Source organism: Triticum aestivum, chromosome 2A, assembly GCF_018294505.1.
Source record: "Triticum aestivum cultivar Chinese Spring chromosome 2A, IWGSC CS RefSeq v2.1, whole genome shotgun sequence".
NCBI lineage: Eukaryota > Viridiplantae > Streptophyta > Magnoliopsida > Poales > Poaceae > Triticum > Triticum aestivum.
The window spans coordinates 348,994,732-349,020,505 of NC_057797.1; positions in this window are offsets into that span (position 1 = coordinate 348,994,732).

Here is a 25,774-nt window from a genome sequence, read left to right on the forward strand (position 1 = left end):
CACCTTGTCTTCGAGGCCACCGTCGACACCGCCACGCGGTTGTCTACTTTAAAATATAGTTCGTGTTGTTTTCTCGAGGCCACCGCCAGTGCCTTCTAGTGATTTGTCCCCTGTAATGTTAATATGCAATCAGATGTTCAGTTAACAGTTTGTTCCTCTAAAATGTAATGTTCAGTTAACAGTTTGGTCCAACAATTGCTACATTTCATAGCACTGTTCTCAAGCATTCTTTGTTTTGTTAACTGTCTTATCATCTAGTACATGTTTCTATTCTGCAATGTCATGCTCAATTAACTGTTTTGGTTCATTTGGTTTGTTGTCCATTTAACTGTTTGGTTCAATTCTGCAATTTGATTTTCATTTGTTGTGGGTACAATTTTGTATTGTTATGCATGTGAAAAATAAATCGAACTTGGATGTACTCAATACATATTCTACTGATAGTATGGGAACTCTTAGTTAACCTGATCAAGATCTTCCTTATATGTGTTGCAAGGAAACAAATGGGAGACACTGCGGTTTACCATCGAGGTTTGCTCGTGCATGGTCCTTTCGCTAATAACACATTATTATGCAGTTGCAAGGATCATTCTAATATTTAAGTTTCTTACAGTTTGGTCTTGCACATGTAGGTCATGCTGTCAGAGGCTTAGACCCATTGTTCGACCCATTTTGCATATGGGGAAATGAGATGTCCAAGAATATCATTCAAGTGAAGAAACTCAAAAAGATTGTAGGATGAAGAAACTTGTGACGGATAATACCAAGATTTTTGTTTGCACAATGAAGAAGACATCAATCAACTATAGGATGGTGATAACTATTTTACCTTGTTTTTACCCCTTGCGTCATTTCAAAATTTATAACAACGATTTTTGCATATATTTGTTTTTAGTACTTTTCAAAGTAGTTCACCGATGATTACCTCTCAAACCACCTGCATGGTCAAGAGGCGAGGAAGGTATTCATTCAACACCCATGGTACAATATTGAAGTCTTCCTGAAGAGGAAGAAGGTTGGGCAGGCAATTGTCCATAGCCACTGGCCTAAAGTTGCAAGGACATTTAGCATCACTGAAGGCTCAATATTTTCCTTCTGCTTCTGCAGTTTCCCAGATGAGATTCATCTGTCTATTTACCGTGTATGATGCTACTTTGCAAAGGTTTTTGATGTTGCATGTGAAACTTGGTGCTGTTGTGTAATGGTGTAACTAAGTGCTGAAGCTATCTGATGTAATTCGATTATGAAATCCTGGTTGCTATTTTAAGGATATGAAATATCTGGTGTGTTTTATAATAAATATCAATATGATTACTACATGGATTATCAATAATAGGCTAATTACCCTACTTATTGGAGTTCTCTATTGCAGATGATTACTCAGACAACACTATAGGCGATGAACTCAAACAACCCACACGGTTTCTAGAAAGTAGCCGTGTTGGATCAACAAACAATCACACACGGTTTCCGGTAGAGAACTGTTTGTGTTAGGCCACCTTGCACAAACGTTTCCACACAAAAAACTGTGTGTGATATACATACGAACGAAAATGTTTTTCTGGGATTCACCGTGTGGGATGTACATACGAACGGAAACGGTTGGGTTTCGATGCCTCGCCCGATCGCACATGAGATCATTTTGCCCCCACCTATGTGGTCGGAGGGCCTATCCCCGACGATTTCTAGGTCGTGTGGGAAGGACACCCCTATCGCACACACTCACTAGGCGACGGTTGAAAACTCCATCGCGGAAAGTTGGTAAAAACCATTTGTATAGCATGTCTCTGCACCAGTGATTGTATTGAAGATCAAAGAGAGAGAAGAAGCCATCTAGCTATTAGCTATGGACCCATAGGTCTATGGTAAACTACTCACGCTTCATCGGAAGGGCAATAGGGTTGATGTAGATGCCCTCCGTGATTGAATACCCCTCCAACAGGATACCGAAAAGGCCCCAAGATGGGATCTCGCGGAAATAAAGGCTTGTGGCTACGGAAAAGTATTTTGGTGGACGCTTTTGTTGGTTTGGGAATATTTCTGAATATATAGGCCAAAGATTAGGGCTAGAGGACTTTTGTGGGGCCCACAAGCCAGACCCCCCTCCTAGGGCACGCCCTGAGGGCTTGTGGAGCCCTTGGGACTCTTCTCCCTTCGTCTCCAAATCTTACGTGTGTCTTCTGGTCCAAGAAAAATCGTCATAAATTTTTATTCCGTTTGGACTCCGTTTGATATTCCTTTTCTGTAAAACTCAAAAACAAGAAGAAGAAAAATAGAAACTGGCACTGGGCTCTAAGTTAATAAGTTAGTCCTGAAAATAATATAAATAGCATAATAATGCATATAAAACATCCAAAATAGATAATGTAATAGCATGGAACAATAAAAAATTATAGATACGTTGGAGACGTATCACTCATCTATTTCGGTGAGCAAGGATTTTGATGAAGAGATCAGGCGTATCCTGACACCGCTGTCCAAGAGAGTCGAAGAAGCTGATGATTCTGTTGATGGGGCCAAGGACTTGTCCTTTTTGAGTCCATGGCAGCAGGAATCAAGGATACACGATCCACGATCAACAAGGGACGATACAAGTAGCAAGTTCTTCTCCATGAGGAGGTCTTGAGGGTCTTCCTGTTAGGGGTCGTGAATCCAAGGTGGATCTTATCTATAGAGGCCACGATCTCTTTCGGTGGAGTAGATCCGGATGGGTGAGCAAATCTCTATCTCAAGTATGAGCTAAACCAATGCTAACCCTAAAACGGAGGTAGGAGAAGAGTATTTATAGTCTAGGGGGCGAAAGGGTACATGGGCCTCAGCCCGAGTCATTGCACGCAGGCAAGGCCGGAAGTTCCGGGCGAGACCGGAAGTTCCTGGCGCATGAGGTTCCGGGCCAAGGTACTGGGAGGGTCCGGCCTAACCAGAGAGTTGGCATGGTCATAGTTGGGCTAGCATCCAGGGGCCGGAAGGTCCGGGCAGGCCGGGGGTTCCGGGGGCTGGAAGGTCTGGGCTAGGTTCCGGGCTAGTTCTAGGCTAACCAGAGAATTGGCATGCCCGGGCTCGTCTGGGTCATCGGAGGTCAGAAGTTCTAGGGAGGCCGGAGGTTCCGAGCTCTGGTCGGAAGTTTCGAGCTGAACAAAGAGTTGACGCTTGCTCCTTCTTCCTCAGCTCTTGGCTCTATGGCTTGTGCGTTGTACCTGATCACACATAGTGTTTCTGACTTAGGCAGTAGCTATGTCTCACTCGAATGTAAGGGAAGCTCAAGTAGGAGAGATGTCACCTTGGATTGAATAGAACGTGCTCGAGCTCTTGTCATGGGTCCACTTGGAGCTTGGGTAGTTGAGGTAGTGTCCATGGGGATGACCATGGGATGCTCCGCATCATCTCCCCCCCCCTTGGGAAAGATCCGACCTTGGATTGAAATCCACATCACCATGGTAGGGAGAGAGATATTTTACATTCAAGGTATGGCTCATGGAGTACTTGTCATGTGGGAGATCGGTCTTGTAACCATTATTGTTGTAGTGTGCTAGCACCTTGAAGGGTCCGTCGGCTTGCGGTAGAAGTTTGGACTTGCGTTCGCTGGGGAAGCATTCCATGTGAAGGTGTTGTTAGGACCCCGATCCTAAGTCACACTGATCTAGCATGTAACACATCATATCACTTTGCGGCCTCACGCACGGTATCCCCACAGGTGCCACCTTACCTGGCCCGGGACCGTTTGCGCCTTTTGGCTCACGTATATGATAGTGTCGCTAGCATCCATATGACAGAGAACCCAGGCCGACATGACTAGTCATGAATCCACAGTGGCACTAATTTACAGGGACATGAATACATGACCCAACAACGAATATGTCGGTCATCAACATATGAACCCAAGTCGTAGCAAGCTACAAGGACTTAAAGGAACAACACATGATATTTGCCTGAAGGGATAGACACAGGAACAAAGAAGGACACATGCCGGCCAGCCTAAGTGTTCTGGAGCAGTAGCAAGCTACCATGGCTCAGTGGAAGCACTAGGAGACATTTCCCCATAAGAGAGGCTACCAAGAATAAACAACTAGGTTGTCAGATCCCACACATACCAAGCATTTCAAAATCATACACACAATATGCTTGATATGTGCAAATACAGCATGGCATCACAACCAAACTCTACGACTCAAATTATTTATTTAAAAGGCTCTGGAGAGCTATACATAACATATCCATACAGGTAGGGGTCATACGACCCGACACTCAAGTCATACAAACATACAAGCACATGCGGAAGCAAACTTGTCTGAGTGTAGACAACTAGAAAGAAAGAAGGCTTGACGAAGCATGTCTATCTACATAGGCCCTTCACAAGCTCAGGGTCACCACCTGGGCGGCAAGTTACTCATCAACGTCGAGATCTACATAAAACCCATCGGAGGGGGCAGTGTTCTCCTCTGCAACAGTGTATTAAGAAAACATGAGTACAAAGGTACTCAGCAAGACTTAATCAGATCCTACATACATGCAACATTATCAACAAGGGTAGTGGAGCTTATTGCAGCAAGCCAGCTTTGACTCTTGGCTATTCTACCCTACGATTGATAGTATCTTGTAAATGATTTTTCGCACACGAGTCCACTAATCACCACATCAATACACTACTATGGATTCATTCCCGTCTCCCTACGAGAAGGCCATCCATATCACTGACACTTGTCTTGAGGATTTTAGGAGTATCCATTAACCTGTCTATGAACTGTATAGGCAACCAAGTAGTCCTTTACCGCAGACGCGGCTATTCGAATAGATGATGTTAACCCTGCAGGGGTGTACTTCTTCACACATGTTTCCACCACTTAGCGTCCGCACACGACATGTGCTCGGTAGACTTCAAGCGAAAGCCGACGTGGGTGTAGACCACGACCTGACTAACCACACAAGTCCCTAGTCCAGGTTTATCGCCTATTCAGGCTCCATCCGCAGGGAGTCCGGTCGAGGTTTCCACTATGGCCCCGAACAATGTGTGCAGGGTTCCTGAGGCACCAAACGGGTGTCCCGGTACACCGTGCCACGTACCTGCCGCATCACAGCCCACCCCGAGGGTCAGTGTTGCGCACGGCCTCCAGTAAACTACAAACACCATAAACTACTTGCGACTCCTGGACAGAGGACAAGGAGGGTTAATAAGTTGAGCAAGGTCATATTTTAGGGCCCAATGCGTGGTAGTAGCTGATCTTAAATCACACATACAGGTCTCAGTTCTTAGGGACGGTTCCAATGAAACAACCCACCATGTACTCCTACATGGCCTCTCATCGATACCCTTACCAAAACATGTTCAACACTTCACTCTCATCACTGACACAACCATTTCACTCTAGCCCATCACCCAGATGAACCAGACATGACACGACTCTAAGCATAGTAGGCATAGCATGGTAGGAAACACAAACATGGCTCAATCAACTCCTAGACATGCTAGTGGGTTTCATCTAGTTAATGTGGCAAAGACAGGTCATGCAGAGGAAATGGGTTCAACTACCGCAGCACACCGTAGTTTGAAACGTTGTTGTCTTAATGCAGTAAATGAGAGCAGGAGCAAGAAGATGGGATTGTATCAATATGATCAAATGGGGGGTTGCTTGCCTGACAGAGTGGTCAAGGGAGCTGGATACTCGCAAATATCCTTGGGAGCAGAACCTACCACGGAGATCACACCGTAACACAATCAATACATGGCAATATGCAATAGTAAGATGCATGCGCATGACATGGCAAAATGAGTGTGTTGAGCTAATGCAACTAAAACCAGAAGGGTTTGAGTCAATTTGAACCAAGAGTTCAAATTCAAACTCAAGTTATGACTTTATAGAGTGCATTATCATATTCTGATTTATACAACAAGGTTAAGTTGCTTTGTCATGCATGAAACCAGTACAGATGGATAGATTGGATTTTTCTAATCATTTTTCATATATAAATCTTTTCATTTGGAGTTATAGGTTAATTTCTATGATTTTTTCAAGTTTATAACAATTTCTGGAATTTTTTGAATAAGTTTAAATCCAAAAAATTCTTTACTACGTCACTGTGATGTCAGCAGGTCAACAAGGCTGGTCTAAGTCAAACCTGACGTGTGGGGTCCACACGTCAGTGACTCAATTAGTTAACTAACTAATTAGGGGTTAGGTTAGTCACTAATCTAACGTTGACCAGGGGTTGGGCCCACATGTCAGCGACCCAGGGGGGTCAAATCCCTGGTCAGCGGGGTCGAACCACCGGTGTTTAGATGCCGGCGATGACCAAACGCGCCGGGGCGGTGCGGGTTTCGCGCTCCGGCGACCAAATGGGCAGCGGAGGCCATCTACGTGAAGCTGGGGATGTGGCACATCCAGTGGTGGTGGTTGGGCTCGCGGTGGCCGAAAATGACGTCGGTAACTTCTTTGGCGGCTGCCAGAGCTCGGGCGAGCTCGGTGTCATTGCTACGACGAGCATGGCAGCGTGAAGTTAACTCCTACGTGCTCTACGTGGTGCGGTGAGCAATGTGGGCATGTCAGCCGAGCCGTTGCATGGTCGGAGACACTCGGCGGCGAGTGCAGGCAGTGGCGGGTGCGGGTGAGCTCGATGCAGTCGCTACCGCATGTGAGGAAGAGAACGGAGAGGGGGAGATAGTCAGCAGTTCACAGCGGTCTCGACGAGCGGGTCAGTGAGGTCGGGGAAGAGCTAGAGCGGTCGGGGCGGCGAAGGGGATCTCCGGCGACGCGAGGTCGGAGATGGCTTGGTGGAGGCAGTGTAGGGCAAGTGTGCGCTCGGGGCTCGGTCGAGTCGAAGCAGCGGACGACAGAGAAGCTTGTGGACACGGCAAGGCGACGAGTGGATGACGGTGGCTGTGAGATTCACGACGGCGCGGGCGTAGCTGACGCGTCCATGGAGGGGGAGAGTGATGGAGAGGAGCGGGGGGGGGGAGTGGGGTGTCAGTGAGGTCGGGGCGACACCGAGGAGGTCCTTCGCGGCGTCGAAGCGTGTCCAGGAGAGCAGACGAGCAGGATGGTGGCGTGGCGAGCTCGGGCGTGCAATGCGCGCACCTCCCTGCCTGCTTGGCGAGAGGAAGCAGGTGACTGGCACTGGGCCAGCACAGTGCTGGGCCGGCCAGTGGGCTGCCAGGTGGGCTGCGCCAAGTAAATCTTTTTTCCTTTGTTTCTATTTTCTAGTATTCCGTAATTGTTTTAACTTTATTAAAAATACCAGGGCACTTTCAAAAATCGTGAAACTATTTGTGGGCACTGTTTGGAATATTTCCAAGAGCCCTCATTTCCTTTCATGATTATTTGGACATTTAAAATTATTTATAGCATTTAAATGCCCAAATGCAAATAATTTATTATTTAATTCAGTGACCCAAGGTGACCTAGAAAAATGTGAACCATTTTTGGGAGAGGTTCTAGACCAAGACAAAAATGATGAACATTTTTGAAGGGCATTTCAGGTTCATTGAAAAATATTTTAGTTAACCCTAGTTGGTTTAAGTGGTGTTGGGGTTTATGCCATCCCCATTTCAAGTTTCTAAAAAATTTAAACATGATGCATCACTCTAATGCAAGCACTGACTAGGATTGTGACAGGTGTAGCCAAACAAGATCTCTGATGTTGAATATCATGGGTTGCTTGTTGTTGTTGAGCTTGGTCGCAAGTCGTTGTACTTGGCACTCGATGGTATGCCTTGTATCTTCATGCATCTTCTTGAGGTAGCTCACTCGTGCACTCGCGTCCATGTTGATGCGCTCTTGTAGTGGTAGAGGAGGAATGTCCAATGGGGACAACGGGTTGAAGCCGTAGACGACCTCGAAGGGGGACTTGCCGGTAGTCTTATGTCTTGCATGGTTGTAGGAGTACTCGATGATGGGTAGGCACTCCTGCCACTCCTTGATGTTCTTCTTGATCAACACGCGTAGTAGAACAAGATCTTGATTCCGAAGATGGTATGTTGAAGAGAACAAGAGCTTGATTCCGAGCTTGGCGCATAAGGTCTTCCAAAAGTAGCTCAAGAACTTGACGTCGCGGTCCGAGACAATAGTCTTTGGCACTCCATGTAGGCGCAAGATTTCCCAACAAAAAAGATTTGCAACATGTGAAGCATCGTCTATCTTGTTGCATGGTATAAAATGTGCCATCTTAGAGAATCGGTCCACAACAACAAACACGGAATCTTTGCCATTCCTAGTTCTAGGCAAACCAAGCACAAAGTCCATACTAATATCTTCCCATGGGTCATACGGAATATGGAGTGGCATATAGAGACCATGGGATTGAGCTTTAGACTTAGCTTTGCGACATGTAGATCATCGGTTGGTGTAGTGTGAGACATCACGGAACATCTTGGGCCAAAAGTAGTTCTTGGAGAGCATTGTGAATGTCTTGTCGCGTCCAAAGTGTCCCATAAGTCCTCCTCCATGAGATTCTTGCAAGAGTAACAAATGAAGAGAAGACTCGGGAATACATAGTTTGTTAGCTCTCATAAGATAATCATCTTTGGTGTAACAGCATTCCCAAGACGTATGCGTCAAACATTTGGCATAAGGAATAGCAAAAGTAGGATCATGTGCATACAAGTCTTTTATGTGCTCAAAGCCAATGACATTCAATTCAAGTTTAGTGACAAGCATGCATTTGTGGGAAAGCGCATCCGCCACAGCATTCTCTTTGCCCTTGATGTATTTGATGACATATGGAAAAGACTCAATGAATTCGCTCCAATTGGCGTGACGCTTATTCAACTTAGTTTGACCCTTAAGGTACTTATGTGTTTCATGGTCGGTATGAATGACAAATTCATGAGGGCAAAGATAATGTTCTCACTCACGCAAAACTCGCACTAAAGCATATAGCTCTTTGTCATAGATGGGATAATTGAGTTGCGCTCCAGAAAGTTTCTCACTAAAGTAGGCTATGGGGTGCTTCTCTTGCGTTAACACACCTCCTATGCCATTATCGCTAGCATCGCGATGAACTTCAAAAGGTTTGTCAAAATTGGGTAATGTCTGATGGCCTGGCTTATTAGGGATGATAGACTACTCATATCTATAAGGAATTCCTTCTTTTCTTGGAGCCCATTCTGACAGAACTCCAAAGTTAAGCGTGCTCAGCTTGGAATAGTTTCAGGATGGGTGGCCGACCGAGAAGTTGCTCCCGGGTGCGCACGAGTGAGGACAAAGTGCGCAGAAAAGACTAGTATTGATCTGTGGGGACAGTCTAGATCCCGCCAGGAGTAACGACCACCGAAGGGTGTGTCCGGGGCTTTACAAGTTGGTATCAGAGCCGACCCTCACGGTTACATGGATGTTTGCGGAGAGGTGTGTGGTCATGTTGTTCATGACGTTTGTGACCCGTCGTGGCACACGGCATGGCACATGTACCGGACTGGAAGCATAGACGTATGTGCCAAGAGGGAACGTTCCTGTGGCCCGGCGAGGACGTCGATTCCTCTGAGTGGGGGTGTATGTGATGGCCTGGCTTATTAGGGATGATAGACTACTCATATCAATAAGGAATTCCTTCTTTTCTGGGAGCCCATTCTGATAGAACTCCAAAGTTAAGCGTGCTCAGCTTGGAGTAGTTTCAGGATGGGTGACCGACCGGGAAGTTGCTCCCGGGTGCGCACGAGTGAGGACAAAGTGCGCAGAAAAGACTAGTATTGATCTGTGGGGACAGTCTAGATCCCGCCAGGAGTAACGACCACCGGCGGGTGTGTCCGGAGCATTACATAATGCAAGCACGGGAGCATGGTTAAACAAATTTTTAAGTTCATTAAATGCGGTATCTTGGGATGGTCCCCAAACAAAGGGTGCATTTTTCTTACTCAAAGCATGTAAAGGGGATGCAATGGTGCTAAAATCCTTAACAAATCTACGATGGGAACCGGCTAAACCAAGGAAACTATGCACTTGTTGCAAATTGGTTGGTTGGGGCCAAGTTTTAATAGCATTGATCTTAGATTCATCTACATGCACACCCTTCGAAGATACTACAAAACCCAAGAAAACAAGCTTATCAACACCAAAAAGGCATTTGTTCATATTAGCATAAAGGCGCTCATTTCTAAGAGTTTCTAAAACGGTTCTCAGATGGGTGACATGATCTTTAAGAGATTTGCTGAAGACAAGGATATCGTCGAAATAGACCACAACAAATACGCCAATGTAGGGGCAAAGAACAAAATGCATGACTCCCATGAATGTACCGGGTGCTTCAGATAAACACATTGGTATAACAAGCCATTCATATAAGCCAAATTTGGTCTTAAATGCGGTTTTCCATTCATCACCTTCTTGTATGCAGATTTGGTAATAGCCACTTTTAAGATCAATTTTAGAGAAAATTGTGGCTCCGCTAAGCTCATATAGCATATCATCAAGGCAAGGAATAGGATAACGATATCTAACAGTGATGGCGTTGATAGGACGACAATCGTAACACATGCGATATGTACCATCTTTCTTGGGAACAAGGATTACCGGGACGACACAAGGGCTCAAGCTTTCATGTACATGGCCGTTCTCGATGAGTTGTTGCACTTGCTGTTGGATCTCCTTGGTTTCCTTGGGGTTGATGCGGTAGGGGGCCTTGTTACGAAGAGGTGCTCCGGGGATGAGGTCGATGTGGTGTTTGATGCGTCGTAGTGGAGGTAGACCTGAAGGTAGCTCGTCTGGGAATACATCTTGGAATTCCTGCAATAAATAAGATAACACTAAAGGTAGATTGTGAGAGATGTTTGTTTTTGGTGCCTCGTCCTTGCACAAAAGGACATAGTGAATAACACTTGATGGGTTCTCACACACTTCTCTCATCTCACTTTTGGTGGCAAATAGTACTAAGTTTTTCTTGTCGCTCATCATGGAGGCACTCAATTTGGGCTTGTGGAGCTCACTCTCTTTTTGGTGGTTCGCTCTCTCACTATTCTCTCCACGATGGGTGGCTTGCTTTTGTGCGATCACTTTGCTTGGAGACATAGGTCGTAGCACGTACTCCTTTCCCTTCATCTTGAAGCTATAGTGATTGGTACGCCCATTGTGGATGACGCCTCAGTCAAATTTCCATGGTTGTCCAAGAAGGAGGTGGCAAATGGACATTGGAACGACATCACACTCCAAAGTGTCTTCGTATGCTCCAATTTTGAAGGAAACTTGCACCATGTGCTTCACTTGAATAGTGCTGGAGTCGCTTAACCATTGGACCTTGTAGGGATGAGGGTGCTTCATCTTGACCAATTGGAGCTTGGAGCATAGCTCTTCACTTGCCAAGTTATGGCAACTACCTCCATCGATGATGACCTTCATGGACCTTCCATTGATGTCGGCCTTAGTGCGGAAGATATGGCATCTTTGGTCTTCATCTTGTTGATGTTGAAGTGTCAAGACCTTTGAGACAACGAGAGCGGGGCTCGAATCTTCGTCACAAAAGACTTGATCATCTTCATCCTCATTCACTTGTCGGTGCATAGCCACATTATCAAGTGCTTCCATTTCTCCTTCACTCATGGAGTCGTATGTACCATCGTCATTGAGAATCACGGTGCTCTTGTTGGTACATTTGAAGGACTTGTGGCCTCGGCTGCCGCATGTGAAGCATTTGATGAAACTTGTCTTGATGGTCTCATCCGGTGGAGTTGTAGATGATGAAGCTCGCGGCTCGAAGTTGCTCGTATTTGGAGGACGACTGGAGGTTGTCAAAATTTTCTTGTAACTTGACTTATCACCGTTGCTTGTAGAAGGTTTGGTTGAGGTAGAGGGTGTTGGAGTCATTGAAGCTTGGGTGTTGGAGAAGCCATAGGACTTGGAAGAGAACTTGACATACTTGAAATCATTTTGCACTTGTCGTTCCGTCTTAGTGGCTTGGTGCACTAGCTCGATGAGGTTTGAGTAAGGTTGGAAGTCAGCGATCTTCTTGATAGGATGATTGAGACCATTCAAGAAATGTGCCATAGTTTGCTCATCATCTTCCGTGACATTAGCTCGTACCATGGCAATCTCCATTTCCTTGTAGTACTCTTCAACACTCTTTGTTCCTTGCTTGAGAAGTTGCAGTTTCTCGAAGAGGTCGCGATTGTAGTAGGCTGGCACAAAACATGCTCTCATGACATCCTTCATTTGTGCCCACATTCACCTCTTGCCTCACGGTGCTCAATGAGTTGTTCCCACGAAATGAGCACGTAGTCTTGGAACTCGAGGGATGCCATGGCGATCTTCTTCTCTTCCTCATAGTTGTGCAAACGGAAGATTTTGTCGACCTTCAATGCCCGTGAAAGGTACTCTTCTGGATCATTGCTTCCGGAAAACTTGGGCATGGTGAACTTGAGTTTGCCGTAGTGTTGCTCTTCATTGTGTTGGGCTCGAGGGTGATGGCGTCCTTGACAAGGAGGATTGTATCCCTCAACTTGCTCTTGGCGTGGATGATTTCCATTGTCTTGTTGCTCTTGTTGAACTTGAGGTTCTTGTCGAGCTTGTGGAGGAGCTTGTCTAGCTTGTGGAGGAGCTTGAGGAACTTGTCGGTGCAACCATGATTGATAAATCCTCTCATGAACTTCATCGTGAAGTGCTTCTTCTTGCTCGCACCTATGGCGGTTGCGTGCGGCAACGGCACGACTTGTGTCGTGGAGGGCACGTTGTGCCTCAAGTGCTTGAGCTCCTCGTCGTAGTTGTTCTTAATGTTGTGCCTCGGCATCTTGTTCGTCTTGGTGTAGGCGCGCTCATTCTTCCTCCTGTTGGCGTAGACGTTGCCGTTCTTGTGCTTGCGCCAAGGTAGCTTAGTATTGGCGATGCCGGTGTGCTTGCTCTTCAAGTTGCTCTTGCGTATGATTGTCGTGTAGAGGATTGCGGTTTTCTTGACAGTCTTGGTGTGCGGCTTGACGAAGAGTGTTCGACATCAGTGTACTTGAGTTATCAGAGGAGTGTCGACTTGAGTGGCTCCATCTTGAATATGAAAAAGTGGTAGAAGAGTGGTTGATCAACAAGGCACGAATCTCATCCATTCTTGCATTGTTCTCTTGTTTTTTTTCATCGAGCTTGTTGTCGAAGTAGTCTCTTGTACGATGCTCGGAGAGTCGCAAGTTGGTGGCAAGGTTGTCAATGCGGTCACTCAATGCTTGGTGTTCTTGATGCAAAGCTCATTGTGCATCAAAGAGGTGGCTCTTGGTGACGTAGGATGTCGAGTCGTTGTCTTGCTCGATGAAGAGTGGGTTGGTAGAAGAACTTGGCCTATCCACCATTCCAAGCAAATATGAGAGTGGGAGAAACAGAAGAACTTCTACCAAATGTACCTTGACCGAAGTTGAAGATGGATCAATGATCACTCAAATGTGTAACAAGGGAATAGCACAATTGGTACCAATTCTTGTCGGTTCTCACAAGTAAAAGCTTATGGTGGAGCTCAGTTAGGATGGTGGCACAAAATTTATGCAATTGTTAGTGAGACTCAATAATGTTGGGAAAGATTCACAAATTTGCAAATGCAACAAGTAGACCGATAGAAAGTAGTGGTACACAGAAACACAAACACAAATATATAAATGGGGTTGTGCAGACCAAAAATGAGCTCAAGATGTGGAATCCACGGAAAATGCTCTTGTTGCACAACTCTAGAGAGACGCTAGCACGATTGCACAATAGGCGGATACCAAAATTGTGGACAACCTATAAAGCAAAAATGCAACGACTTCTATCCCAAGTATGCCATATGTATGGTGTTCCTATGATATGATCCAAGATGACCGAGTATGACAATCTTAATGTAGAATGATGCTATTGTTCTTGCTTAAAAGCTCTTTGCTTATCTTTTCCTTTTACTTAAAAGCTTGTGTGGCTCTTTCTCTTTTGAGCTCTTTCTCATGCAAAACTTCACAAACCAAGATAGCAATTGTGTATATGCTATGACAACCTTGTGACAAAAGATATGATATCAAGATATGAATACCAAGATTATATGATATATGCAACGAGATGATGATCACTAATGTGCACAAGTAACGTTGCCGGCAATACTCAAAGGCTAGTCTCGATGGGTAAGTGACACAAAAGGAAGTCTATGGGGTTATCAATGCAATGGCAAGGTGCAGACAAAGAATGTTGTCGAAGTTACCGTCCCTGCTTATGGTTGATAGTGTCAAAGGTGATGCGATCGTTGGTGATGTCGTAGTGCACGGTCTTCAGTATGTTGGCGAAGATGTCGTTGCACCGTAATTGTAGTTGCCGAAGTAGAAAAAGTCATCGAAGATGCGCAGACGTTCTGTCTAGGCCGAAGGTTCCGGGCAAGACAGATGGTCCGGGAGCCGGAAGTTCCGGGCAGCCCGTAAGGTCCGATGGCTGGAAGGTCCAGGTGGGGCCGGAAGTTCCGGGAGTCGTGACTCTGCCAAGAACAAAAAACTTGGGGATCGTGGATTTGGCGGAAAAACTTTGGGAAAAACCCAAATCCGAGGGGGAAAACAAAAACTTTGGGTGGATGGAAGGGTGGGAAAGCTAGATCTACGTGCCACACGCAAAATCCACGGATCAAATCCAACAAAACTTCATCAAACCAACAAATCACAAAAAAATTGGGGGGGGGGGGCTATTTTTGTGGGGATTTTCAAAATTGGGACGAATCACAACAAAATTAGGCTAGAAAACAAAGAGGGAGGCTGCGAAATCGTGATCAACATGGCTAATGATACCAAGATGAACCCTAGATGCCCGATCTTTCACGATTGGAGCGGATCGCACGAAGAACACAAAGAACACGAGTGGAAAATGAGGCGAAACACAAGAGGAAATCACTCAAACTAAAAAGATTTGATTACACATGTACTAGATCCTGAAAACACAAAGAGATACATGATCCACGATCAACAAGGGGCAATACAAGTAGCAAGTTCTTCTCCGTGAGGAGGTCTTGAGGGTCTTCCCGTTAGGGGTCTTGAATCCAAGGTGGATCTTCTCCATAGAGGTCGCGGTCTCTCAAGGTGGAGTAGATCTGGATGGATGAGCAAAGCTCTATCTCAAGTATGAGCTAAACCAATGATAAACTTAAAACAGAGGTAGAAGAAGAGTATTTATAGTCTAGGGGGCAAAAGGATACATGGCCTTGGCCCGAGTCATTGCGCAGGCAAGGCCGGAAGTTCCAGGCGAGGCTAGAAGTTCCAGGCGCCGGAGGTACCGGGCCAAGGTCCGGGAGGGTTCAGCCTAACCAAAGGGTTGGCACGATGGTAGGTTGGCTGGCGTCCAGGGGCTGGAAGGTCCAGACAGGCCAGAGGTTTGGGGACCGGAAGGTCCGGGCCAGGTTCTGGGCTGGTTCCAAGCTAACTAGAGAGTTGGCTTGCCCGGGCTTGTTTGGGTCATCGGAGGCTGGAAGTTCCGGGGAGGCCGGAGGTTCCAAGATGAACAGAGAGTTGACGCTTGCTCCTTCTTCCTTAGCTCTCGGCTCCGTGGCTTGTGCGTTGTACCTGATCACACGTAGTGTTTCTGACTTAGGCAGTAGCCATGTCTCACTCGAATGTAAGGGAAGCTCAAGTAGGAGAGATGTCACTCGGATTGAATAGCACGTGCTCGAGCTCTTGTCATGGGTCCACTTGGAGCCTGGGTAGTTGAGGTAGTTTCCATGGGGATGATCGTGGGATCCTCTACATCACTACTGAATGGATCATGGATAGTGGATGCTCTAACCAGATGACCGATGATTGAAGGCTTATCATGGACTCTACTCTTCGACCATCTACAAAAAGCCATATCATATTTGCTAACATTGGTAAAAGCAAGTTATTGGGTCTAGGTAGGGTTGCTATCTCAAAGGATCAACATATGGATAAAGTAATGCTTGTTGAATCCCTTGGATACAACCTAATGCATGTCTTAATGCTTTGTGATCTTGACATGATTGTGATATTTGGAAAATATCGATGTCTTGTGCTAATGGCTTCTGATAAATCTCGAGTCTTCGAAGGTTATCGAAGAGGTGATCTATATATGGTAGATTTCTTCGCAGGACCACAACTTGTCGTATGTCTTCTAGCAAAAGCTTCAGAGTGCTGGCTTTGGCATTGAAGGCTAGGACATGCGGGCATGAGGAACTTGCACACTCTTGTGAAGAAGAAGCACACCATTGGCATCGAGGGTGTCAAGTTCAAGAAGGACCATCTGTGTGGTGCTTGCGAAGCTGGGAAGATGACTAGGGCAAAACATCCCTCGAAGACAATTATGACAGCCTCACGTCCCTTTGAGATGCTACACATGGACTTATTTGGCCCTACTCACTACTCTACCCTTACTACTACTGCAAATCTCTATGGCTTTGTGATTGTCAATGATTACTCTATATATACTTGGGCGCACATAATTCTCTATAAGACTGAAGTGCAGGATGTCTTTTGACGATTCACCAATCATGTCATGACCAACTATGGCATCAAGATCAAGCATATCAGTAGTGACAACGGCACTGAGTTCAAGAACATTGGCCTCAGAACTTATCTTGATACTCTAGGCATCATGCATGAGCTATCTTCTCCATATATGCCTCAGTAGAATGGCGTCGTGGAGCACAAGAATAGGGCTCTTATTGATATGGCTCGTACGATGCTTGATGAATACAAGACTCTGCGAAAGTTCTGGCCTGAAGCCATTGATACTACATGAAACATCATCAATAGAGTATATCTTCACAAGTTCTTCAAGAAGACATCCTATGAACTACTCACTGGTAAGAAGCCAAATGTAAGTTATTTCAAAGTCTTCGGTGCTAGGTGCTGGATAAGGGATCCACATCGCACTTCCAAATTTGCACCGAAAGCACATGAGGGTTTTATGTTTGGTTACAGAAAGGATTCGCGCACCTATAGGGTCTTCAACCTCTTTCACTATAAAGTGGTTGAAATTGTAGATGTGCGATTCGATGAGACTAATGACTCCCAAAGAGAGCACCTGCCAAATGTGATAGATGAAGTTCTGGTTGGTGAAGCTATCAAGCTAATGGGTACTGGAGAAATCATACCCACTGAGGAACAAGGTGATGATGAAGTTGTGATTCCAGCCCCTGTTTAGCGTGAAGACAATGTTGAGCCTAAAGACAATGCTGAAAATGAAGACAATGATCAGCAATAGCAGAGTCTTCGCCCTGTTTATCTTCTTATTGCTAATGAAGTCCAGAACGAGAAGATAATTGATAGCATCAATTCACCTGGTCCGCTCACTTGATCAAGAGCTACGCAACTAGCAAACTTCTGTGGGCACTTTGTGTTCGTCTCCATATCTGAACCCAAAAAGGTTGATGAAGCTTTCATGGAACCAGAATGGATTCAAGCCATGCAAGAAGAGCTTCAACGATTTGAGCGCAACAATGTCTGGGAGCTAGTCAAGCGTCCTAATCCACGCAAGCACAATATTGATGGAACCAAATGGATCTACCGCAACAAGAAGATTAAGATGGTCAAGTTGTCAGAAACAAAGCTCGTCTCATTGCTCAAGGTTACACACAAGTAGAGGGAATTGACTTCGATGAAACCTTTGCTCCTGTGGCTAGACTTGAAGCCACTCGCATACTACTTGCCTATGAAAATCACAATGACATCCTTCTGTATCAAATGGATGTGAAGAGCACTTTCCTCGACGATAAAATTGAAGATGTCTATATTGCTCAACCACCTGGTTTTGAAGATCTCAAGCATCCTGACATGGTTTACAAGCTCAACAAGGCACTATATGGCCTCAAACAAGCCCCTCGAGCTTGGTATGACACACTCAAAGAATTCCTCAAGAGCAAAGGCTATAAACCTAGTTCTCTAGATCCCACTCTCTTCACGAAGACATATGATGGGGAACTGTTTGTATGCCAAATCTATGTGGATCATATTATCTTTGGTTGCACTGACAAGAGATACAGTGATGAGTTCAGTCACATGATGCAAGAGCAATATCACATGTCCATGATGGGAGAGCTGAAATTCTTTCTTGGTCTTCAAATTCATCAACAAAGCAATGGCATCTTCATATCTCAAGAGAAATGTGTCAAGGATTGTCTGAAGAAGTTTGGAATGTAACATTGCAAAGGCTACAAGACGCCAATGCCAACCAATGGTCAATTGGGCTCCGACGACAATGGTAAAGAGTTCAATCAAAAGGTATACTGCTCCATGATTGGTTCTTTATTGTACGTATGTGCATCTAGGCCAGATATAATGATTTGGGTTTGCATGTGTCCCAATTCCAAGCGACGCCAAAGGAGTCGCATCACCTCGCAGTGAAGCGAATACTTTGATATTTGGCTCACACCCCAATGCTACTATTATGGTATCCAAAGGGCTCAGAGTTTGATCCAGTTGGATCCTCAAATGTTGATTATGCTGGTGACAAGGTGGATCGCAAGTCTACATCAGACACATGCCACTTTCTTGGTCAATCACTTGTCTGTTGGTCTTCAAAGCAGCAGAACATGTGTCACTCTCTACTGTCAAAGCTGAATACATTGATACTAGATCTTACTGCGCTCAGCTTCTCTGGATGAAGCAAACTCTCAAGGACTATGGCATCAAAAAGAAGATGGTGCCCCTCTACTACAACAATGAAAGCACCATCAAGATTGCACACAATCATGTTTAGCACTCCAAGACAAAGCACATTCAGATTCGTCATAATTTTCTCATAGATCATATGCTGAACGAAGACAATGATATCATTCACGTCAACACTGAAGAGCAATTGGCAGATATCTTCACAAATTCATTGGATGGAAAGAGATTTTGCAAGCTGCGGTGTGAGCTAAATATCTTAGAATCCTCAAATGTCCTATGAATGGACACACATCCTAACACTTATGCATGTTGAAGACATTAATGTGGAAAATGACATGAGAGCATCATGATAATTGTGCGTTGTGTCTGGGTCTAATACTTTCTATACGGTGGGTAATGCCACCACCAAATCTTTCTTGAAGATTTTCGTTTGGCGTCACATACATTGCATTATCTTTATAATTGGTTTGTCTTCAACATTGGATTTATCTTCATGTTCTATTTTGATCTCATCGCGAATCTCTCTCTCTATCTCTCTCTCTCTACATATATATATAGGTTAGCATATTGATCGTTTAGTTTATTGCTATTGCTTTCTTCATGTCAAATACATATCCCTTCGACTATGAGATTATGCAACTCCTAGATACCAGAGGAATACCTTGTGTGCTATCAAAAGTCACAACATAACTGGTGATCATAAAGATGCTCTACAAGCATCTCCGAAGGTGTTTGTTGAGTTGGCATAGATCGAGATTAGGATTTGTCACTCTGAGTATCAGAGAGGTATCTCTGGGCCCTCTCGGTAATACACATCATAAGAAGCCTTGTAAGCAAAGTGACTAATCATTTAGTTGCACGATGATGTGTTACGGAATGAGTAAAGAGACTTGCCGATAACGAGATTGAACTAGGTATGAAGATATCGACGATCGAATCTCGAGCGAGTAACATACCGATGGACAAAGGGAATTATGTATATTGTCATGAAGGTTCGACCGATAAGGATCTTCCTAGAATATGTAGGAGCCAATATGGGCATCCAGGTTCCGCTATTGGCTATTGACCGGAGATGTTTCTCGGTCATGTCTACATAATTCTCGAACCCGTAGGGTCCGCACGCTTAACGTTCGTTGACGGTATAGTGTTATATGAGTTATATGTTTTGGTGACCGAATGTCACATCCCTAGCTTCTGGTAATGCACTAGGCTAGCCTCATGTGTGCATTATGTTTAATCTTGAAAGAAACTTGAAATGGGGATGATTCAAAACCCCTAGCACCACCTAAACCAACTAGGGTTACTAAATAATTTTCTCGATGAACCTGAAATGCCCTTCTAAAATGTTCATCATCTTTGCCTTGGTCCAGAACCTCAGACAAAAATGGTGCACAATTTTCTAGGACACATAAGGTCACTGAATTAAATCATATGCTATTTGCAATTGGGCATTTAGATGCTATATATTATTTTAAGTGCTCAATTAATTCTGAACTTAAGTGAGGGCTGTTAGGAATAATCCAAACAGAGCCCATAGTTATCTTGAGGATTTTTGAAAACGCTTTGGTATTTTTAATAAAGCTCAGAAGTTGCAGAAAAATAGAAAAAACAAAAACAGAAAACTGAGAGAGAGGGAAACTCACCTGGCAACCCACCTAGTAGGCCCACTGGCGGCCCAGCCCACCGTCGCAGCCCTCTGTCATCTTGCTCCTCGCGCCAGTAGGCAGGGGCGCGTGCCCGGCGCGCGCAGCCACACGCCGGCCACCTCCTCCCTATCGGGCTGCCTCCTCCTCCCCTGGACGTCTCTCACAGCACCATGCCACCCCTGGAACTCTCTCACCCTCTCATGATCTCTTCCCCCTCCTCTGCTCTCTCTCCCTCTCTGCCCAAGCGGAGCTCGTGCCGCCGTACGCCATAGATGCAACCTCAGTGCTCCCCTCGCCTCCCCGACGTGTCCACGAGCATCGCCACGCCTCCCTCGTCCTCTCCGTCCAGCCATGCCTCGCCGGAGGCCCTGCAACGACGTCATCTTCATCATCTTCGTCGTCGGCCAACAGAGATCCCTCTCGCCGCCCCGCTCGCTCCGGTGCTTCCCCGAGCACGCCGAGGCCACCTCTGCACTCACCGTGAGCTCCTCTACCGATCCCCCCTACTCTCATGTCCATTAGCTCATCGTAGCCCTCGTTTCCGTCGAGACCGAGACCTCACCGGCGCCGGACTTGTCACCGTCGTTGTTTTGGTCCGCCTCCGTCCAAACCGAGCGCGTCACTGCACTCAGTGCACTCCCAGGAGCCCGTAGCACCCACCAGCTCCTCCTCCCATGCACCATAGCGCCGAACCCGTCGTTGCCCGAACTCCGGTCGCCGCCTTGGAGCTCGCCGTCGTCGGCTCCGGCCACCATAGGCCCGGCCTCCACCACCACTCGGCGCGCGCCTGCAAGAGCTCTCCAACGAGCCCAAGAACGGCCTCGTCCATGCCCTATGGGCGTTTCCCGAGCCGCGCCGCTGTCTCGGGCCTCACCGGCGTCGAGTCGCCGGTGGGTTTGACCCACTTTGACCCCAGCTGGGCCCCGCCCAGAGACTATGACATGTGGGGCCGGCCCTAACTGCATTAGTTAGGTGTTAGTTAGTGTTAATCACCGCTGTTAGGTGTTAATCCCCTCACTAAACTAACCCTGAGCCACTGACATGTGGGCCTAGCCCTATTGACATTTTTGTTAGAATTAGTCTAACCCTAATTAACCAGTTAACTAACTGAGTCACTGACCTGTGGGCCCCACTGGTCAGGTTTGACCTGGACGGCGCTTGTTGACCTAGTGAGGTCAGCATGACGCAATGCTGATGCAGTAATAGGTTTTTCTTGGAATTATTCTTATTCAGGAAATTCAGAAAATGCCCAAAACTTCTAAAAATCATAGAAATTCAACCGTAACTCCAAATGAAATAATTTATATATGAAAAATTATCAGGCAAAATGCAATCTATCCATCTGTATCATTTTCATGCATGTCAAACTAAGTTACACCTGCTATATAGGTGAAAACATAATAATGGCATTTTAAATGCTAAATATGGAGTTTGCATATGAACCCTTAACTCATATGGACTTCATTTAAACTGTTGCTAGATGCATTAATGTAAATCATAACATTCTTGACATGTCATGATCATGCATCATATTGTTGCATTGCATTGATTGTGTTCCCTCTTGTTTGCCGGTGTTTGTCCCCTCTCAGTAGATGTGGTTTCGACGATGAGTTCGATGACACTGATGAAGATCTATACTATCTTCTGAAGTGCCAGGCAAGCAAAAATCCCTTGTTCATTCCGATACAATCCCACTCTCTCGCTCCTTCTCTCTTTTACTGCATTAGGACAACAACGATTCAACTGTTACATGCTACGGTAGTTGAACCCCTTTCCTCTGCATGACCTATCATTGCCACAGTAAATAGATGAAACCCATTAGCATGAGTAGGAGTTGTTTGAGCCCTGATGTGCCTACTCATTCATGCTTGTTTGTCATGCCTGCTATTGCTTAGAGTTGTGCCAGGTCTGATTCATCGGGGATGAATTGGAAGTTGTGAACATGTGCTACTGTGTGTGAGCTAAGTGTGTGAACACAATTTGCTAAAGGTAGCGGTGAGAGGCCATGTAGGAGTACATGGTGGGTTGTCTCATTGAAACCGTCCTCAGGAACTGAGTTCTGTGTTTGTGATCCATGAAACAGCTACTACCATGCATTGGGCCCTGAAATATGACCCCGCCCGACTTCTTAACCACCCTAGTCCTCTGTCCAGGAGTTGCAAGTAGTTTCTGGTGTTTGTAGAATGCTGGAGGTTGTGCGCAGCGCTAGCCCGAGGGGTGGGCTGTAATGCGGTAGGCACGTGGCAAGGTATGCTGGGCCCCCGTTTGGTGTCGTGGAACCCTGTACACATCGTTCGGGGCCGTATGTGGAAACCTCGGCCGGACTCCCTGCGGATGGAACCTGGATAGGCGATAAACCTGGACTAGAGACTTGAGTGTTTAGGTAGGTCGTGGTCTACACCCACGTCGGCTTTCGCTTGAAGTTTGCCGAGCACATGTCGTGTGCAGACGCTAAGTGGTGGAAACATGTATGAAGAAGTACACCCCTGTAGGGTTAACATCATCTATTCGAATAGCCATGTCCGCGGTAAAGGACTTCTGGGTGGCCTGTACAGTTCATAGATAACTTGAAGTGGATACTCTAAAACTCGCAAGATAAGCATGGTGCTATGGATGGCCTTCTCGTAGGGAGACGGGAGTGGATCCATAGTGGTGTATTGATATGGTGAATATGTGGACTCGTGTGCGCCACCTCAAAAGAGTTACTTGCAGTCGTAGTTCAGGATAGCCACCGAGTCAAAGCTGGCTTGCCGCAGTTAAACTCCACCACCCCTTTGTTGATACCGATGCATACGTAGTTAGTTCTGATGTAAGTCTTGCTGGGGACATTTGTACTCACGTTTGCCTATTTTATGTTTTTGAAGAGAGATGCTAGTCTCGCTAGTAGTTCCATGTGGACTTCGACCTTTAGCTTGTTACCTCAGCTACGATCTTGTGCCCTCGGCAGGGTCTTGTAGATAGTCAGGCTTCTCAGCCTTCTTCATTTGTAGTTGTATGTACTCAGACAAGTTAAACTTACGCATGTGCTTGTTGTTTGTATGCTCTGTATGTTGGGGTCATGAGACCCATGTTTGTAATACTTGGCTCCTCGGAGCCTATTGAATAAATACTCGAGTCATAGAGTTATGTTGTGATGCCATGTTGTATTTACACATATCGAGCATATTGTGTGTATGATTGAAATGCTTGGTATGTGTGGGATCCGACAACCTAGTTGTTTATCCTTGGTAGCCTCTCTTATGGGGAAATGTAGTCTTGTGCTTCCATGAGCCATAGTAGTCTGCTACAGCCCGGTTCACCGGAGTCCTGCTAGCCCAGCACTACTTCTCTGGAACACTTGACTGGTCGGCATGTGATTCACTTTGTTCTTGTGTCTGTCCCTTCAGGGAAATGTCACGCGGTGACATTCGGAGTCCTGCCTAGCCTGCTATAGCCCGGGTTCCCGGAGTCCTATTAGCACAGTGCTACAGCCCGGATTCGCACACTACTGACTGACATGCTCGATATTGATTCATGTATGCCTGTCCCCATAGGTTAGTGCCACTTTGGGTTCACGACTAGTCATGTCAGCCCAAGTTCTTTGTCATATGGATGCTAGCGACACTATCATATACGTGAGCCAAAAGGCGCAAACAGTCCCGGGCCATGGTAAGGCGACACCCATGGGAATACCGTGCGTGAGGCTGCAAAGTTATATGAGGTGTTACAGTCTAGATCAGTGTGACTTAGAATCGGGGTCCTGACAGCTTTGGTATCAGAGCCTGACTGCCTGTAGGATTACCAAGCCAAACTGATCAAAGTTGAGTCTAGAAATGCTTTAGTTATATAAGGGAATTGATTATGGAAGGGAACGTAATGCTCTTTTTACTCCTTTACCTTATTGCCCTTCTGATCTGAGTCATCCTCTTCTCTTCTACGGGGATTAAGAACTAGACTGCTCATTCTTCTATCAGGATCACGTGTTACTAATCTGTAGACTTATATGATTGATAGCTTCAAGCCCCAATTCAGTTCCTACTACTCCCGTGTGTTGAAAATTGATCTCAGAACCTTGATATTGTGATGTTGAGTGGTTATGCCACCATTTTTCAGGATGTCCTAAATATTTTGAGCATTTACAACTGTTATGATGTCCTTGTCATCCCAGGTTTCTAGATAGTCCGATGCACTTGCAATCATTCCTCTATGTTCCTGATGTCCATTTGGGCGAGATTAATCATACTAATCGGTAAGTTGAGGTACTCTGTTGCCTCGACATATATGTTGGAGCTATTATTATGACCCTAGGTGTTTTAGGGAGTCACCTAGTAATCTAGCCATGTTTGTGTTCCCGATGTGATGATTCTGGCCACCATTCTCGAAAGCATCCCGTGATGCCATTTAGTAGTAGGTATTCTACTCCTGGGTTCTTGACCCAAAATTCACTCTACTTACCTCGTGTTGATAGTGTTGCTCGTACCTTTAGGATATTAGTAACCTTTGCGATAGTCCTCGAGGTCCGTGGTATTTCCTTCTTCCAAATACCATGAACCATCCTTGGCAGGAGTTCCTTTGAACCAAAAGGCCACAATAAGAGTGCTCTTGATGAGTTCTTCATTCTACATTGTGAATCTGCCAGTTCTACCTTTCTGCATGGGTTATCCAGAAGAAATGTTGAGCTTTGCTCGACATACTAATCTAAGCATCCACAACTCAGAAAATCAGATGTTCTTTTGAGTTGTCCCTCTTTAGTTGTATTCTGACCTCTGTCTATCAATTGATAGTCAGGACTAGTTGTGCATTCGTGTTATCAATGCCTATTATTCTTGTGGTCCGTCAAGCCATTCTATTTCAGAATGACTAGGATAAACAAACTCCAGTACCTCATCCATATCTAGGATTGGGTCAAAGTAGTTATATTTCGCAGATCAAAATGCCAATCCAGCTTTTGATTCCGTTCTACCCTAAAGTATTACCCACTTTATGTCAGGAACATCATGAGAATTGCACCTTCTCTTATGAATTCTTGATGCAGTGATACTTCTCACCATCATCATTCGCTCCTTGATTCTGTGTTGTTGCAACCGGAATACTGAACCGTGATGTGTGAAATCAATACTCCTAGCAACTAGTTGCTTGGTAGTAAATGGACAATATGCTCCTTCTTAGCGTGTTGGTTATTGAGTCATCATTCTAAGATAGATTGTGCTACCTAGTCCTTATTTCTGGTGCACTCTTCAATCAATGAGTGAGGATTATTCAATCCCTTGCTTATTTGATCATATCATCTTGGTCTGAAAAGCAAGATTGTTCTCGAGCTTAGTAACATATCGGTGGTTCGTGATGTTCCGAATATCTTCTCGGAAGTATTACCAGGTTGTCACCTGACCGCTATGTTGAGTTCGTGATCATGTTGGTTTCCTCCAAACCACCCATTCTCCAAGAATCTGTGCGGGATACCCCTCAGCTAGTTGGTTAAGCCAAACAACAACTTGGAGAGTTGGAAGATAAAAGCTTGCTGACTTAGTTCATGTTAAGGGATATCTTTGTGTGTGTGTGTGTGTTGAAGAAAGATGATATCTCCATCGATTGGTCCTCGTGATCAGTTGTTGGATCTATTGCCTTGTCAAAACTT